Raw genomic sequence first — 20,418 nt, forward strand, 5'->3', positions numbered from 1 at the left:
TGAAATGGTCCTGCAAAGCTGCCCTTTGTTGGGGGACATACGCATCTGTAAAGAATCTCTGTTGACATAGCTAGATCTTTTTCTTCCAAGCCCTCCCAATCCTGAAGAAATTAGTAGAAGTCTAGCATTGTTTAAAGGTCTGAATAGGAAATACTTGTCATCTATTATCTCTAAGGGCAGCCACTATAAGACTTCAGAAGAACCTTGGTATCCACAATCTTTTAGCTTAACCTGAACATTTCCTTTCCTTTGATCCCAGGTTTTTAGACAAACTCAACCAATTGTCAATTGGAAAATGTTTAAATTTACCTATAGCCTGAAAGCCCACCCATCCCTGCTTTGAATTGTCCCGCCTTTCTGAACCAAACCAATGTCTTTCTTAAATGTATTTGATTGATGTCTCATATCTCCCTAAAATGTATAAAACTAACCTGCACCCTGACCACCTTGGGCATGTGTTCTCAGGATCTCCTTAGGGCTGTGTCATGTGCCGTGGTCACTCATATTTGGCTCAGAATAAGTCCCTTAAAATATTTTACCGAGTTTGACTCTTCATCGACACTTGTTTTATTGAATGAACTGGATTTCCATTGTTAATATTACCCTAATGTAAAGAGCAGTGAAGTAACAGACTTTTTGTCAGCCTTTTACTTACAGAGCAGATGACCCTGTGATCTGAGCCCTAATTCCTAACAGGGGATGCTTTGGAATGAATAAATCAAGAGGTACCTTGAACTGGAGATTGGTCCTGCTTCATGGTAGCATTTTCCCAGAAAATATGTCTCCATAATAAAAAAGAGTGACTGAATGGCAGATGAAGGTATCCAGTTATAAAGCCAAGAGATAAGCCACCCATTCCAGAATTGCTACTTCCTCCTTTATCTGCAGTGATCAAGTGGCAACTGTGACAGTGTCAACAGGTTGTACAGTGCACAAAAGGGATGTTCTGGCTGAGAACAGAAGGTCTGCAAATGAGTGGATAAGAGAGCAAAAGGAAGAAGTCCTAAATTGAGGAGAAACTGTCCTTTAGGCACAGGAAAAGGAAAATGGGCAAGAAGAATAAAAGATTTTAAAAAGAAATGAAGCTGGAAATCTATCATCATAGCCTAATCCGTAAATACCCCACAGATGTTAGAAGAATGCCAAGCATTCCTGAACTTGATAGACACAGATATAGATAGGTAGGTAGATACATAGAGATAGATTAATAGATAGGCAGATCCATACATACATACATGCATACATAGGTAGCTACATAGACACATAGATGTATTGAATTGTACACATACACGTGTATATATCATATGTACCTATGTATGAGAGAGACAAGTGAGATATTAAATTATAATTAGCTAAAGACCATTTACAATACCCTATACAAAGAGAAATATCTAAAGTGTTTTTGGATAATTAATTCCATATTCTTTAGCAACTCATCCAATTTCCCTCTGGCAGAGATTGAGGGCAAAGACGTTTCAAGCCGTTTTACAATGAGTCTCAAAAAGCAGTAAAATACCTTTATTCTGAGCATCATTTTAAACTTTTTAGCAAGTTGATGCTACTGCGACTCTTATTCCTGTCACCAGAGAAGCAATTCAGAAGAAGTGTTAATATTTCGGAAGTTGCTTAAACTTCCTGTAAAGTGATAGGCCTGACCTTCTGGGGTTAATGTGAGAATCATAACAGTTAATACACGTAAAGTACCTAGAACAATGCTTGACATACGATAAATGCTAGTAAGTGTTAGCCATGATTAGTATTTTCATCAGTCAAAAATGCCTCTTTTCTGTCTCACACCATATTTCCCTAAAGTGCTCTGCCATTTCCTTATCTTTAACCATACTTCCCACTCTTGCTCCAATATTTCTCTTTTATATTTTTATTCCTTCATATACTGCTTCTAATACCTTCCTACTCAAACAGAAAGCTGCCTCTTTCCTTTAAGAATACCCACTAGTAGTCCCTAGAAAGATTATTCTTCAGACACTTACCATAAGGTGGGGTGGGGTTAGCAATCACCTTTTTTCATGCTGCCATTTTAAAAACTACACTATCTCAGTCTCCTTATGTTCAAGATAACACCATTCATAATCTACCCCTTCTTCATTGGGCCTTATGCCATCATGTCCACATTTTTGGAATACACAAACACCTGTCATTTTCCTTGAGACCCCAGAGCCCTGTGCAGGTGTCATCCAATTACCTGGCCTCACTCTTTTGTAACTGATGCGTCAATGACTACCATCATCATTTATGCATTTCTCACCTTAATTAATGGGGAGGGGCTGGGCGCAGTGACTCACGCCTGTAATCCCAGCACTGTGGGAGTCCAAGGCGGGAGGATTATGAGGTCAGGATATCGAGACCATCCTGGCTTACACGGTGAAACCCTGTCTCTACTAAAAATACAAAAAATTAGCCAGGCGTGGTGGCGGGCGCCTGTAGTCCCAGCTACTCAGGAGACTGAGGCAGGACAATGGTGTGAACCCAGGTGGTGGAGCTTGCAGTGAGCCAGGATGGTGCCACTGCACTCCAGCCTGGGCAACAGAGCGAGACTCCGTCTCAAAAAAAAAAAAAAAAAAAAAATTAAGAGGGAGCTTGCCTGAAGGAAATCATTTCCTAGTACTGAATTATGATATAAGTGCCTTTGCTGAGACATTTTATATATATGGGCCATTGAACTATGATACTCTTCAACAATATTTTTGTATTAGGCAACAAAATGGATTTCATATGACTATTTGTTGTATTGTTCTTTTATTAAAAGGAGTAGGGCATGGCCCGAAAACTTAATTCAAGGAAAGAAATTCTGTTGGAGACTAAGGCAATGTAGTTCAAGTTTGTAGCCTCCTGGTGATTCGATTTGACCAAGGCTAAAATTTGTAATACCCAGAGGAGTGACAGCCTTCAAATGATTTTCTGTAAGTATTAAAGTTGAGGTGTTTATTAAATGTCCACTTCTGTTTGGTGACACTTTAAGATTTTCTAGTTATTTTGAAGACTCATAAAATTCTAAAAAAAAAAACTTAGTAAAAAATAGTTTCCTCAAAATAAATATATTGCTCACAATTTTAATGACTCAGCGTTAAAGGTAACAAGGAAAGGGGAATTATCTGTCTTAAACTATTTGTAATTGATAAATAAGAGGTTAAATTTTTCCCTGCAGACTTTTATTATTGAGCCATTATTCAATTATGAGAAAGAGTAAAGTGAAATGTTTGCCAAGTACTTATGATATGACAGATATAGTGCCAGGTTATTTTACATATTGTATATCACTAAATGTCAGAATTAAACTTGTGAAAATCAAAGCTGGCTAAAAGTAGGTATTTAACTTTTGTGGACTTGTTGAAACCCAATACAGAGATGTGTCTACTTAGGATCATGAAATCAAATATTCAGAAGAAATATATTTTTCATGCATATTCTGAAATCAGTGGCTGAAACCACAAGAAATAAGTGAACAGAGCTTATAAATATTGATTTATTGAGTTTATTCCCTTAGGTTCATATCACGGAGATGCTTAAAATACTTAAGCTAGAGTTATATTTCAAGTACTGCTATGTACAGATGTAATACAACTTATTTTACAGAGCTTCCCTTTGGGGGACAAGAATTATTAATGTATGTGGTTATCCTGAGCTCCCTCTTTCTGTGTGCTAATGGGGATTCTGGCTTTGTCTGCTCAATTTCCTCCCCATTGCTCTTCTCTGAAAAGGCACTGCCGGTGGCTGACAGTGATATTCTCTTTCGTTATCTCCACATCAGTACAATGATAAGAGGAAACTGGAACAAAAAGGCAGGAGGGGTGGTAGGTAAAGATTGAGAAGATGCATTTGAATAAGGCTTAGGTGAGCTTTCTTCCAGAAAAGAAAAAATATATATATAGAGTCAGGAGGTGATAACAAATTTTAACCAAAATGATTTAAAGAAAGAGAGATATGGATAAAAGGATATAAAGATGTGTGCATAATATTTTATGTTTTATTCAGATATTACCAAAATACAAATAGACTCGAGGTATTTTTACATTATGTTTCATTATAATAGAATGACTTATATTTCTTTGGGTATATACCCAGTAATGAGATTGCTGGGTCAAATGGCAATTCTGGTTCTAGGTCTTTTAGGAATTGCCACACTGTCTTCCACAATGGCTGAACTAATTTACATTCCCACCAACAGTGTAAAAGCATTCCTATTGCATCTGTTTTTTGCTTCACTATTCACAATAGCACAGACATGGAATCAACCCAAATGCCCATCAATGACAGACTGGATAAAGAAAATGTGGTACCTATACACCATGGAATACTATGCAGTCATAAAAAGGAACAAGATCATGTTCCCTTTGCAGGGACATAGATGGAGCTGGAAGCCATTGTCCCCAGTAAACTAACACAGGAACAGAAAACCAAACACCACATGTTCTCACTTATAAGTGGGAGCTGAATAACGAGAACACACGCACACAGGGAGGGGAACAAAACACACTGGGACCTATCGGGAGGCTGGGGGCAGGGAGAGCATCAGGATAAATAGCTAGTGCATGGGGGCCTTAAAACCTAAGTGATAGGTTGATAGGTGTAGCAAACCACCATGGCACACGTTTACCTATGTAACAAACCTGCACGTCCTGCACATGTATCCCAGAACTTAAAATATTTTTTTAATTACATTTCAGTTTTTTTAAACCAGAGTGTTGTCATGCTATATCATGTGGGTCCCATCATTATAGGCATTATGTATTCTAATAAGATGGCAAGAGAAAAAATGTTTAAGCTGTTCAGGCTAGAGGTAAAATGGAAGAGTTGAGGCTGGTCTTGGCTGAGAGTCAGTTGAGTCTGGACTCTGGCCCTACCTGGCCATGTCTATGGATAAGTTTCTGAACTTCTTTTCTTCAAAATATAACCAGGCTAAGAGCAGCCTGATGGGAGTCTGACTGAGCAGGGTTTGAATCCCAGCTTTGCCATTTAGCATGATGAGATGTGAGGTAAGTTACTTAATTCAAGCCCCACGTCCTCATCTATAAATGGAGACAACAGTATCCACCTTCAGGTTGTTGTCAGGATTAATATAATTTATGTAAAGTATTTTACCCAACATTTGGCATATATTTTTATACAGTAATTGGCATATCTTTGGTATAAAATAAATGTTACAAAACATGAATGTTTTTCTTGTTATTGGTGTGGTACCTTGCATTTTCAAGTTGTCTTAGTCCATTCACATTACTATAACAAAACACCTTAGACAGGGTAATTTAGACAATTATAAAACAGAAACTTATTGCTCACAATTCTGGAGGGTGGGAGTTTAAGACTGAAGTGTTAGCAGATTTGGTATCTGGCAAGAGCTTGCTCTCTACTTCATAGATGGTGACTTCTGTGTGTCCTTACTTGGTGGAAGGGGCTAGGGAGATTTTGGAGGCCTCTTTTATAAAGGCACTAATCCCATTCATGAGGGCTCTGCCAGTCACATTCCAAAGCCTTCACTCTTAATACTATTGCATTGGAGATTGAGTTTCAACACATGAATTTTAGAGACACAAACATTTAGACCATAGCACAAGTCGGTATGTTTCTCTTTTGTTTAGATTTGCTGACAGAGAGAAATTGAGAGACAGATTGAGATTCAGTAAAGGGTAAAGTTACTGAAGTTGTAAAAGTATATTCAAGAACATTATAAGGGAAATGTATAGGGCATTGCAGCAAATAAAATATAATATGGATACTGTGAATGATTTCTAAAAACTCAAGTTTACAAAAAATATATTTTGAACACTTGAACTGTTTGAAACATTCAGTCCTTGTAGATCATGAGTGGAAGAACAGATTCTCTAAGCAGTGAAGAAAAATAGAGCAGTGGTCCCCAGCCTTTTTGGCATCAAGGACTGGTTTTGTGGAAGACAATTTTTTTCAGAGACCTGGTGGTGGTGGGGATGGTTTCAGAATGATTCAATCCCATTACATTTATTGTGCACTTTATTTCTATTATTATTACTTTGTAACATATAATGAAATAGTTATACGACTGACCATAATGTAGAATCCCTGGGAGCCCTGAGCTTGTTTTCCTGCAACTAGATGTTCCCACCTGGGGGCGATGGGAGATAGTGACAGATCATCAGTCATTAGATTCTCATAAGGAGCACACAACCTAGATCCCTTGCATCCTCAGTTCACAACAGGGTTCATGCTCCTATGAGAATCTAACGCTGCTGCTGATCTGATAGGAGGACGAGCTCAGGGGGTAACACGAGCCATGAGGAGCAGCTGTAAATACACTGAAGCTTCGCTCACTCAGCCGCCACTCACCTCCTGCTGTGCAGCCCAGTTCCTAACAGCCATGGACTAGTATGGGTTTGGAGAGCCCTGAAATAGAGGATATCCAGCAAGCCTTTTAAAAGAGTGAATTATTCCATTCCAACCTCTGGAATATAAAAGATAAATAGTCTCTCAGGAATTCACACTGTGTTGCCTTTTGCATTAAAAGAATCACCTAGGTTATCTGGAGCTTCATGTACATGGGTCAGATGTTGCTGGCATTGTCCTAACTCTGCATGGCTGTTCTCAAATCAGTCCTTCACCACCTCCATGAGATTCATGCCGTGAGACCCTAATTTCCTTCATTTTTTCAAAGATGTCTATTTTCCAAGAGGACACATCTGCATTTTTAAGGAAAACTCTGGCTACAGGCCATCAGATGTTTTTCCCCCTGCCAACACTCTGGGTAACGTTAGTGCATTTGTGCAAAATACCTTCAACACCCTGGCCTTACACCTTTTGTTCTCCTTGTCTTCAATAACATGTATTTCTACTCTAATTTAGGCACCCACATTCATTGCCTCATCAGGAATGATGACATCTTCTGTAGTTATTCACATTGTATTTTTGAATTCCAGTGGCCCTCTCACCTTTGACTTCAATACCTGATTCTTTTAGTTCTTTAAAATTTTTATTTTCTCTTCACACATTATTTGATCTCCTGCAGAACACTATTTTCTTCCACCTTTGCCTCAGTTATTTACCAAATATCTCTCCTCCTTTTTTTTTTTTTTCTTTTGAGACGGAGTCTTGCTCTGTTCCCTAGGCTGGAGTGCGGTGGTGCAATCTTGGCCCACTGCAACCTCTGCCTCCCAGGTTCAAGCGATTATCCCGCCTCAGCCTCCCAAGTAGCTAGGATTACAGGCACCTGCCAACATGCCCAGCTAAGTTTTGTATTTTTAGTAGAGACGGGGTTTCACCATGTTGGCCAGGCTGGTCTCGAACTCCTGACCTCAGGTGATCCAACCACCTCGGCCTCCCAAAGTGCTGGTATTACAGGTGTGAGCCACTGCACCTGGCCAACCAAATATCTCTTAAGCACCTCAAGTGCTTTACAACATGGAATGCCAGAATACACCAGTTCCAAGCCAAATCCACATAGGAGTGAAAAATTCTGTTTAGATAAATGCAACTATTCAAACACATGCTTTCAAATAACACTTCCTCCTTAGTGCTGAGGGCCATCTTGATACTTTGTTAAAAGGATTAGATCAAGAGACAGAATAGAGAGATTGAGGGAGAGTGTGATGCTTTCTTTAATGCTCTGATCCTGAGTTAGATGTATCAGCAATGTGTCCTGGAGCTTTTTCTAAACCTCCTGTTTCCGCATCTACCACCTTCTATCACACTGGATTCTTTACATAGTTTCCACCACGACACTGTAAATGTTAAGGATGTCAAATCAAGATTGAATCTGGGTTTTTCCATTGCCTTTATATTATAGCGAAGTACCTGGTACATAGTTTATAGTTAATAAGTATCATCTAAGTGGATTAGTTACCCTACATTATCTTCCCAAATAAATGTTGATTTCAAATAAATACCAAATTTTGCCAACTGTCTATTCAAACCCACATCTTTCATTTTCAGGAAATGACATATTCTCTTTAATGAAAATAAGGACTTAAAGTATCACCTACCTTTATGTAGCCAGTCTCACCCTCCTATAAACTTACCTATAATTGGGTGATGAGTGATCCTTCCTCTTAACTAAATATAATTTTTCACTTGTAGAATTGATCTAGCTCATGCCTTTTATTATATCTTTTATCTTTCCCCATTTGTTATTGTGTCTCATATCCCTGCCTTCACCCCTTCCCACTTCTCTATCTCTTATTTTGCCTGTAAACATGATTGAGGCAAAATGATTGAGGTAGAATGACATAACCAAAACGAGGGTAATTTCAGAATGTCATTCCAATGTGAGAGATCTCCAGTGGGCCCTTTTATCTTCTAAAATCACCTTTTTTGTTATGCTATTCTCTAGCTTCCAACTACATTTTTTTTAAAGAGATGGGGTCTCGCTACATTGACCAGCCTGGTCTTGAAATCCTGACCTCAAGTGATCCTCCCATCTCAGCCTCCCAAAGTGCTGGGATTACAGGCGTGATCCATCACAGCCAGGCCCCAACTACTATCTTGCTGACCCTTTTCTAATTATCTTCTTTTGAAAGGAGTTTTCAATTTGCCACTTTACTTCCTAATATCCCATTCATGCATCAACCCAATGTAGAGTAGCTTCTATTCTAACTACTCTACCAAAGCTGTTCTTCCATACCGTTTCACTCCTTTCACTCAAAGTACCCCGTATTTTTGAAGAATGGTATCATTCATGATACAGTGTTCTCTAGTAAGCAGATTTGGACATGGGGATATATACTAGGGAGTGCCCTTGGATTACTACCTGTGAAAATGAGAAGAAGGAAGCTGGGTTGGGGGAAAGGGAAAAAGCTGGGCTGAAAAAAAGTCCTGGACCACAGCTTTGGCTCATCTCACCAGGGGACTTTGAAGATAAAATGGCCCACTGGCATCCTCTCACATTACAATGACATGACTGAGTCTTTATAGGCCCCAAGTCCCCTCCCCACCTCTTTCACCTGCCTCCTTGCCTCACCTCAATCAGTCATTGGATATGCGCCACAACTGGGAACATCAGGACCTTAGGCAGGGGGAAGCTCTGCAGCTGAGGTGACGTCTGAAGGGGCTCACAGCTGAGTCCTGTCTACTGACACAGCTCTCAGGGAGGACCTAGGTGATGCATCTCTGTGTATATCATATATATGAGTAATGATATTAGAGGTTTTATAATTTAACCTTTTTTCTCCTTTTTATCTTTAATCTTCACTGTATTTCAGTCATGGTCTTCAGGCTTCAAAGTGACCTTTAAGATTCAGCAAAGAAGATACAGCTTTTTAAACACAGGGAATAAAACAAGAACAACGTGATAGCATAGTGTAATGGTGCCATAGAAATAAACAATAAAAAATAATTTAAAGAGAGAACCAGGAATCAATTTCATAAATGCCACCATTACATTACTTAGGTTAAGCTTTTGAATTTATCTAGAAAAATGTCATTGGCCAAGACATTAACATTAGTAGAGGAATGCAAAAGTGCAAAATTAAAGTTCCTAAGAATCAAGTCCAGAAAAATAGAAAATGTGTAAAGGCTATTGTTCTCAGTTTGGCAAATAAAATAAAATAAAAAAAAAAAAGCAAACCCAGAATTGGTTAATTTCAAATAACATTTCTAGTATTTCCCACACAATTTTTTTACATATTTTAAAATCACTAATATAGCATTACATTTTAAAAAGGCATATTTCAATACCTTACCTTGAAATCATAAGATGCATTTGTTCAATGAAATCTTACAGTAAAGCAGCATAAAAAATATAAATTGTACAGTGTGATATAAATGCAAACTATTTGATGTTCAATTTAATCATTTTTTTCAGGAACCGAAATATTAGTTATTACTTTAATGACTTAATATTAATTACAATGAAAAGAATATTGCCTTTGAGATCTTCCATTAATGATTCAGTTCCAAGGCCCTGATTTCTTTATAAACTTCTAAATTCTTAAGAGAGAAATGTACTTGGCTCAAATTTAATCATTTTAGAATACAGGTTCTGTATCAACTTAGTTTTTGTAGACACTCTATGGTATAAGAAGACAATGTTTCATTTTATGTCAATTTCTTGCATAAACTTGTTCAATTAATTCATTCAATAAATAGTCATTGAGTTCTTATCATGTCCCATGTCCCAGGTACTTTCTTTTTTTTTTTTTTTTTTTTTTTGAGATGGAGTCTCGCTCTGTCACCCAGGCTGGAGTGCAGTGGCACGATGTCCGTTCACTGCAAGCTCCGCCTGCCAGGTTCACGCCATTCTCCTGCCTCAGCCTCCAGAGTAGCTGGGACTACAGGCGCCCGCCGCCACGCCCGGCTAATTTTTTTGTTATTTTTAGTAGAGACGGAGTTTCACCGTATTAGCCAGGATGGTTTCGATCTTCTGACCTCGTGATCCTCCCTCCTCGGCCTTCCAAAGTGCTGGGATTACGGCGTAAGCCACCACGCCCAGCCATTCCAGGTACTATTAAAAACACTGATATTATATGGTGAAAAAGACTGACGGGGTCCCAGTACGTACTTTATATGGAACATACTGATGTCTTTTCTAAAACCTCAAGTATAGTCTCTGATTTGCCTATATAAAGAATGACAAGTTTTATTTTTACTTTCTGCAAAAATTCAGTTTCTTATTGTTTTATCATCATACATACAACTTTTATTCAAATATTCATCTAAGGGCCAGGTGCCGTGATCTCTACTAAAAATACAAAAAATATTAGCGGGCATGGTGGCGGGCGCCTGTAGTCCCAGCTACTCCAGAGGCTGGGGCAGGAGAATGGCGTGAACCCGGGAGGCAGAGCTTGCAGTGAGCCGAGATCGTGCCACTGCACTCCAGCCTGGGGAGAGAGCAAGACTCCTCAAAAAAAAAAAAAAAAAAAAATTAAAAAGAAAACCCGATATTAGGGATTTCACAGTGCTGTAGACTGCATGATGGTGCCCCCCAAAATTCAACTGTTGAAATGTAACACCCATATGATGATATTTGCAGGTGGGGCCTTACAGGGAGGGGATTAGATCATGATGGTAGAGCCCTCATGGATGGGATTAGTGCACTTATAAAAGAGTCCCCAGAGAGACTCCTGCCCCTTTCACCAAGTGAGGATGCAGGGAAGAGATGGCAATTCATGAATCAAGAAGCAGGTCCTCACCAAATCTTATGGCAGTTTGATCTAGGACTTCCCACCCTCCAGAACTGTGAACAACAAATTTCTATTGCCTATAATCCACCAATTTATGGTATTTTGTTATAGCTGTTTAAATAGATTAAGACACCTAGGATGGGAAACCCATTAATACTGTAATAGAGAGATGAGCTTTCTTTTCCTCTAACTACTTTTAAAGTCTAAGATAATTAGCAAAGGATGTTTTGTGTAGCTATATTTTGATTTAAAATTATCTGCCTCAATTACTGATGAACTAACTTGATTTTTTGCCTGAGTTTTAATAACTGTGATATGTTTGAATCAATGTGAATTATTTGATCAGTTCAAAATATCCAAAAAAAGTGTGTCAGGTTAAGATCATGTGCATCTCCATGATGGGATTAGTGTTCTTACAGGAAGAGAGAGTGAGACCACAGCTCTCTGTCTTTCTCTATTTTGTGCCATGTGAAGACACAGTCAGAAGGCAGGAGCCTGTAGTCTAGGAAGGGGGCTTTCACCAGGGACTGAATCTGCCGGCACCTTGTGGAGGATTTCCCAGCCTCCAAAACTGTGAGAAATAAATGTCTGCTTAAAACACCAGTCTCTGGTATTCTGTTCTGGCAGCTTGAGCTGCCTAAGACACCATGATAATATAAAAATATTAACAAGACTAGCCTGGGCACCATAAGAAGACCCCATCTTTAAAAGTAATACAAATAATAATAATAACAACAAACAAAAACATTTTGAATTTTTAAGTGATAATTTTCTCATTAGATACAGAATCACCTACTTAGAAAGATACAGATCCCAGGGCAGGGCACAGTGGCTCAGCCTTTAATCCCAGCACTCTGGGAGGCCGAGGCAGGCAGATCACGAGGTCAGGAGATCGAGACCATCCTGGCTAACACGGTGAAACCCCGTCTCTACTAAAAATACAAAAAATTAGCCGGGCGTGGTGGTGGAAGCCTGTAGTCCCAGCTACCTGGGAGGCTGAGGCAGGAGAACGGTGTGAACCCGGGACGCAGAGCTTGCAGTGAGCTGACATCGTGCCACTGCACTCCAGCCTGGGTGACAGAGCGAGTCTCCGTCTCAAAAAAAAAAGACAAAGAAAGATAGATACAGATCCCAAACTATTATTCTTAATATTTCTTCTAAAATGTTCATCATTTTGAGGATTAAGATTTCTTAATGCATCTGTACAAACACACATGCATATATTCATACAAATAACTATAGTCATTTTATCAATGTTTTATTCTGACTTTTATTTATTTAAAAATATTAAATGTATTTTATAAATGAATGCATGTGTGTATAATTTATTTATTTATATTTTTATTTTGAGACAGAGTCTTGCTCTTTCGCCCAGGATGGAGTGCAGTGGCGTGATCTCCGGGGTTCATGCCGTTATCCTCTCTCAGCCTCCCGAGTAGCTGGGACTACAGGCGCCTGCCACCAAGCCCAGCTAATTTTTTTGTATTTTTAGTAGAGACGGGGTTTCACTGTGTTAGCCAGGATGATCTCCATCTCCTGACCTCCTGATCCACCCGCCTCGGCCTCCAAAAGTGCTGGGATTACAGGCGAGAGCCACTGCTCTGGGCCTCATTTAAGTATATTTATATAGGAATGTCTGAAATACTGCCACCTAATGTTTAGCAATTATTTTCATTTCTGAGCAGTAGAATTTGAGTGATTTTTATTATTTTGATTCTGCAATGTGATGTATTCTTTAATTTTTTCATAATGTCTTTCGTATTTATTAAAAGGTTAATTAAATCATCCTAAGAATATTTTATGCATATTTTTGTTAAAATGGGATGTTTAATACTCAAAATTCTCCATTTACTAAATCCTTCTCGGTCAATGCTTCAGACTTACCTTTTCTACATTTACTAATAATAAATTTAATTTCAATGTTATATAATAGAAGAACATAAAGTTATCTATTTTAAATTTTACCTCCACAAACATCTTTAACCAGAAAATGAAATAAGCATTTAAAATATCAAATAAAATACTAGTTTTCAGGTCTGTTGCTTTGAAAATGTGCTTCCTCATTGAGCAGTATCTGAATTTTTATTACTATACCAGGGTATAGATGAAATATCTAACTAGTATATTTTTAAATTAAAACTGCAAAAAATATATACAGAATTCAGTAGTGCATATTCAGCACGTAAAACATTTTGCCTATTACATTCTTCATGTTGATGGTAGTTATGGCTAGAGTTTGTAGATACTTGGTTTCATTAGCTTTTAGAGTTGCTTAGGTTAAATATGCTATATACCAGTCCCTGTTGGCTTTGAACTACTTGGAATTCTAAGAAGTGGAGTAACATAGTACAAACCTATAGAAAATATGATAAATGTACCACGAATGACACAAAATATTTTCTGCATGTCACATAAGGAGTCATTCTCTATTTTGTCAATTTCCTTACTTATTTTGTCTATTTTGTCTATTTTGTCAATTTCCTTCAAAAGTTCCTGGCCAGATGCAGTGGCTCAGGTGGGCGCACACCTGTAATCCCAGCACTTTGGAAGGCCAAGGCAGGTGGATCACAGGGTCAGGAGGTCGAGACCATCCTGGCCATCCTGGCTAACATGGTGAAACCCCGTCTCTACTAAAAATACAAAAAATTTGCCAGGCGTGGGGGCGCCCACCTGTAGTCCCAGCTACTTGGGAGGCTGAGCCAGGAGGATGGTGTGAACCTAGAAGGTGGAGTTTGCAGTGAGCCGAGATCCCACCACTGCACTCCAGCCTGGGCTACAGAGCGAGACTCCATCTCAAAAAAAAAAAAGTTCCGAATGCACCAATCAATCAAGAATTTCACCCTCAACAGTGAAAAAAAAAATGTGAAAGCAGTCAGGTTTTAGTCACTGTAAATCACAATTTCAATTCCACCCCATCCAAAGAAAGCTGTGTACGTCCTTCTCATTCCAAATACATACAGGCCATGAGTTAATAATCTTTCATTCTTCTAAAACACCAACAGATTTGCTTTTTTACTTTCATTTGTAGTTTATAGTACTCATGATTAAATTGATCCAAATGTATTTGAGGTATATATCTAAATATATATATATATATGGATCAAAGGTCAACGCTATTGTCTATGCATTAGCCACTCCCATTTATGAGAATTTTCTAAACTTGTTGCTATATATCTCTTAAATGGTGTCAGTTGGCCACACTTCTTTCCTGAGAAACAACTGAGCAGCTGACAATGAAAATGAAGCTCTCTGCATTCCTGTTAGGCATACTGCACACATCTTAGGCTCTCTGCATTCCTGTTAGGCATACTGCATACATCTTAGGCTCTCTGCATGCCTCTTAGGCACTTACACTTACATACATTTGTATCTCATTACATAGTGATACAGTCCTAAAATAAATAATGAGTTATTTTCTAGACAAATTTGATCAGGCTTTTGATAACAAATTAAAATTATGCCACCAGATGCCTATACTTTGACTTATAAAATGTGTTATGTTCTGCATGGGCAAACAGAAAGTGTAGAAACGGCTACCTGGTAAAATTACCTAAATCCACAACGCCACTGGACAACATTGAACTAGATATTTAAATAAGTGAAAGTAATCAAGTAGTTGAGTTCACTGATAAAATTATACTTAGAATCTTACATCATTCCCAGATTAATATATACAATGTATATCAAATGTCATTGCTATGGGAATGCAAACTGTTACACATGAGGTTAAATTTTTATAAAGAATTTTTTTTTCCTCTAGAACTGACCTTGAGAAACTTGATATCCTCTGTTTACGGCATGTCTTAAGAAAATGTCAACCCAATGTCAAAGGATAATTAATTTTTTAAAGAAAAGAAAAATAATGGTTCTCCTACAAATGTAAAATGGATATATGTTCATGATTTTATTTAACTGATTAATAAATAAGAGTGCCACAGGATGTTTTGACTGGTTCAAAGGAGAATACAAAGAGCAGAGAATATATAGGCAGACATTCATGCTGAAATGAATTTGCTTAATAAAGGCAAAATTAGCCAATATCCATAGGGTGACGGTCAAATATATCTACAGTGGATAATTTGCATTTTCATGGACAGGAGTTATTTGCAATTTACACAGTTGTGAAATAGGTAAAACAAACAAAAAGTGAAAGGTTCAGAAACCCCATACAATCAGCTAAACTAACATTTAGTTTTCCATTGAAAATATTTAGTAATTTTTTGAGACCATTTCAAAGTTTTTCTTAATTTTTCTCTGCTCTAAAAAAGTCTATAAATTATTTCCAATGAACATTAGAGCTTTTTCTTTGTTGAATTAGTATTTTGAAAAATTTATGGAAGGAGACAACATAAAAGCAGTCGCCAAGTTTATCAATTAAGTCGGTACGATTACAAATTCCAATTGAGAAATATTTTTAAGTATATTTTTCTTTCCAAGACAAATAGACATTAAACAGTCCTAGTGTTCATATCCTTTATGTTACATATATATGTATGTGTAAGTATATGTATACCTACATGTATATAAAAAGACACAAACTCACATAGTTATTTCAGAGAATTATTTATGCAAATGTGTTGGATTTTCTTTTTGTGAAGCTATGTTATCAAGAAGTTATTCTTAGTTTTACAGAAAATAAAACAGCTCTAGCTCTTGGAATCGTAAGATAAATATCTGTTTATAAATATCAGTATTTTCTAATACTTCTAATGTACTCTTTTGGAGGTAATGGTATATGAAACCCTATAAGAGCAATTCTACTTCATTAATTCAGAAGAAACACAAGTTTTTAAGACCCAGTGTATGCCAACAATTGACAAAGTCATTAAGGTAGACAAAGATGGGTAGAGCCTGGGCTTTGGCTATGAATGTTAGAAAATGAATCACTGAAAGTAAAACATGTTTAAAAGATTAAAATAACAAAAAACGGTTTGAAATTGATTTCAGTTATTGGCCATCAATTGGTTAGAAAGAGTAATTAAGAATGAGTCAAAGCTTTTTTCTCTTCATTTAGGCCAAATATGTCATAAAAATAGTCAGTTTTAGATTATTATAAGTCGATTATGTCAAAATGGTTGATGACATGTCATTGAAATTAATCTTTAGCTCGTAATGCTATCATTTGAGTTTTAATTAATATTGGGGCCAAAATGTTCATTAGATACTGTTTTTAATGACCAGTTTTTATGCAAATGATTTATATAAGGCAGAACTTCAATGTTTGGTAGCTGTTTGATTTTTAGGACATTATATGTTGAACTGTACACTGATTATCCTAAAGTTGTAAATATTTAAGAAACTTTTCAGCAAAAAGTCTAAAATATATATTTATATTACTTCCAAAACAGAAAATTTAAATTGATTCCCTAGTCAAAGAAACTGTTTGTAAATAAAATGTAACAAACTATATATTGCTTGGCCCCCAGACATTTTAAAGTGACTTTTCCTTTTTATATACATGTTCTAATATTATAAACAGTGAGCTCAGAAATATCCTAATTTGTCTTTTGTATATTTTCAGCAGATTGTGCTGCTTCAAATTCTATTATTTTACTCCAATTCTTTTGTTTACATATTGCTGTTTTTGCTAGCGTTTTTCATATTTTAAAATACATTACTATATTGTATATAGTAATATTGTGTTTCTATTTCTCTTTCTTCATGTTTTATTTTGTTCCATAACCTTTGGTTTGTCCTTTTTATTCCATATTCCCATTTGTAGATGTAGTTTTCAAAGGTGCTTTTCTTATTTACACAAACATAAGACTTTTGGGCCAGGTGTGGTGGCTCACGCCTGTAATCCCAGCACTGTGGGATGCAGAGACGGGCAGATCACGAGATCAGGAGATTGAGACCATCCTGGCTAACACGGTGAAACCCCATCTCTACTAAAAATACAAAGAAAAATTAGCTGGGCGTGGTGGTGGGCGCCTGTAGTTCCAGCTACTAGGGAGGCTGATGCAGGAGAATGGTGTGAACCCGGGAAGCGGAGCTTGCAGTGAGCCGAGATCACGCCATTGCACTCCAGCCTGGGCAACAAAGCGAGACTCCGTCTCAAAAAACAAAACAAAACAAAAAAACCACTTTTGAACCAAAATATTCTGAATGAGATCAAAGTCAAAGCTCAAACATTTCTTAAAAATGAGGTTTTTCTGAGTTGGGAACCAGAGTCATCTATTGCCTGATGCAATAGGCATTGAGAATAGAACTTGTGATAACTCTCTGTGCATTAACAATAGAAAAAATGGGATAAGATAGAGGCAAGGAATATACATTCACGGAGCAAGAAGAAACACTGAGGGACTAATAGAAATTGGGCTTATTAAAATAAACTTACCAAGTTATGGTACCAATTCTCCTTTTTTTGTTCAGTCTATAATAGAGTTCTTAATGCTTTCAATTTTTTTCTTATAATAGTTTTCCTAAATATATTTTATTTATTTATTTGTTTGTTTGTTTGTTTTTTACATGGTGTCTCACTTCATCGCCCAGGCTGGAGTGCAGTGGCGTGATCTCGGCCTACTGCAACCTCCGCCTTGTGGGTTCAAGCAATTCTCCTGTCTCACCCTCCTGAGTAGCTGGGACTACAGGTGCCCGCCACCACACCTGGCTAATTTTTATATTTTTAGTAGAGACGGTGTTTCACCTTGTTGGTCAGGCTGGTCTCAAACTCCTGACCTCAGGTGATCCACCCGCTTCGGCCTTCCAAAGTGATGGTATTACAGGTGTGAGCCACTGCGCCCGGCCCTAAATCTATTATTTAAAAATCCACCTGTACAATTGGTATTCACAGAAATCTCCCATATATGTTATTATTTTATTCTTATAACTCTCTATGCCAAGTATAGATACATTTTTGATGTGGAAAATTAGATCACAGAGATAAAGTGACTTTCCCAAGGTCAGTGCAGAAAGGGAAAGGTGAAAATTTGAAATTGTACCTGAAGAGTAAGAGAAAAGGGGTTAAGGAGTTACTCATAGATCTTTGTGCCTCAGAGGTCCTTACTGAGAGTTTTAATCCAAATGGTTTGGTAAATTTGGGGCGACAGGTATAACATGGCTTATGTGATGCTTAGAGTGTTTTGGAACCATCAAGATCTTTGCAATGACATCACAGATAACAACCCCATCATCTTGTAAAACATGGACATGTTGGGAAATAATGTTTTAGTTCAGTCATTGAACTGACCCAAACTTCTGTGTTCATATTTTTATAGACCTCATGATTGTTAAGGTATAAAGGAGCATCAGAAGTTTTGTTTTTGTTTTAATTACAAAGGAGTTAGGATATTCCTAACATCCAAAGCGAATTAAAATAATTCACTTTGATGTGAGAAAGAGCTTATTGTCTTAGGGGCACTGGTGAGGTGAATTCACAACTATGGGTTGTTTTAATTGAATTACATCCTCAGAGCTTTAGTTTTGAGCTCTGAATCTACAGTCTGTATTTTGCAAGTAATCAATGGTATTTATTTAAATGCTCTTGCTAAAGATAATGTGAATAGAGAAATCTGCTTATTTCTAGCATAAAATTGTTTATTAAGCAAAATAATAGAGCACTACAAATTAACTAGTAAAAAATTGAAATCTTTGACTTTCACACCTTCATTTGATATTTACTGAATATTTTGGGGACTAGCTTATATGTAATTTAGCTCAACTTTTGTTTAAAATAGGAAACTGAACTTTGAAAATAAGTACTTTTAAAAATATTTTAGAATGCAAGATAGTTTTCATGGAAACTTTCATGGAATCATATTCTTTATATTTTAGAATGAAGGTATGTTCCTACTTGGTACTTAATCAAGGAAATACCTAAATCAAGAACCATTCCAAATGGCTGTTTATTAAGTGTGATGGTTTACTAATGTCAACAAAAGTGAAAAAAATTATATTGAAGTATAAATTATAAATAGTAATCTTGTTTAACATATTTATAAATATATTTTTGTACATATTTGTATTTTGTACCTATTTATATAAAAAACAAATATTATTATCTTTTGTACAAATATTTTTAAGATCTGGCACTTTTTTAGCACCCCAGAAAAATATTTTTCAGGCTCTCAGCTGATGCTGAGAAAAGAAGTCACTCTCACATGTTACCATAGATTAATATTGCCTATCTTTGTCTTCATATAAATGGAAGCATACGGTATTTATTTTTTTCTGGCTTATTTCACTCAAAATTACATTTGTGAAATCTATTTATGTTATGGACCAGTGATTCATTCCTTTGTGTTTTGTGTAGCACCCTGTTGAATAAATACGGAGCTTTCCAATCCATTCTATCCTGATGAACATCCAGGTGTTTCTGTGGAAACTGCTGGTCATAAATTATGTGTTTAAATGTAGTAGATAATGATCGTTATTTTTCCAAAATGGTTGTATCAACTTAATAACTCATTCAAATATGTGAAGACCCCCTAACAATCTAAAAAGATGGACCTCCAATTTCAAATAATAAAAAGATTAAGTACTTGAACAGGCAGTATATGCACATTTTTAAAAATAAAAGATTGAGTTAAATTTTGAAAAACGTAGGCCAGGCATGGTGGCTCAGGCCTGTAATCCCAGCACTTTGGGAGGCCGAGGTGAGTGGATCACGAGGTCAGGGATCGATACCATCCTGGCTAACACTGTGAAACCCCATCTCTACTAAAAATACAAAAACTTAGCTGGGCGTGGTGGTGGGCACTTGTAGTCCCAGCTACTTGGGAGGCTGAGGCAGGAGAATGGCATGAACCCACGAGGCAGAGCTTGCAGTGAGCCGAGATTGCGCCATTGTACTCCAGCCTGGGCAAGAGTGAGACTCTGTCTCAAAAAAAAAAAAAAAGAAAAAGAAAAATGTAAGTAAGAATCTCATTTGAGTTACATGTGTGAAAATATTTCTTTTACCTTATTATATAACACAGATTTTGGATATGACAAGTGCTGAACTGAGGCTTTTCACTTGATATGCATTACAAATTAGAATTTTTCACTCACAAAACATGCTTGACAATTTTATATGTGAAGAGAATTGTAAAAATTGCCTCGAGTTATTGAATAAAATGTTTAAAGTACCTCATAGGATGAGGAAAAAGTGGAAGAGTTAAAAGGATACAAAGCGTAAAAGATAGAGAATAAGAGTTCAAATAAAATCGAATGAAAAGGACCATCTTGTGTAACTCCGTAGTTAGTTGTGCATGTGTGCTATTTTTCATGACTTGGAGCACGTTATTTTTGGCCAAGAGTTTCCATTCTATCTATGGATATGCCAAAAATTTCCTATTTTAGATCTTCTAGTCTCTAACTCTCAAGATAAAAAATAAAA

The sequence above is a fragment of the Pongo pygmaeus genome, chromosome 16, assembly GCF_028885625.2.
Source record: "Pongo pygmaeus isolate AG05252 chromosome 16, NHGRI_mPonPyg2-v2.0_pri, whole genome shotgun sequence".
Lineage (NCBI taxonomy): Eukaryota > Metazoa > Chordata > Mammalia > Primates > Hominidae > Pongo > Pongo pygmaeus.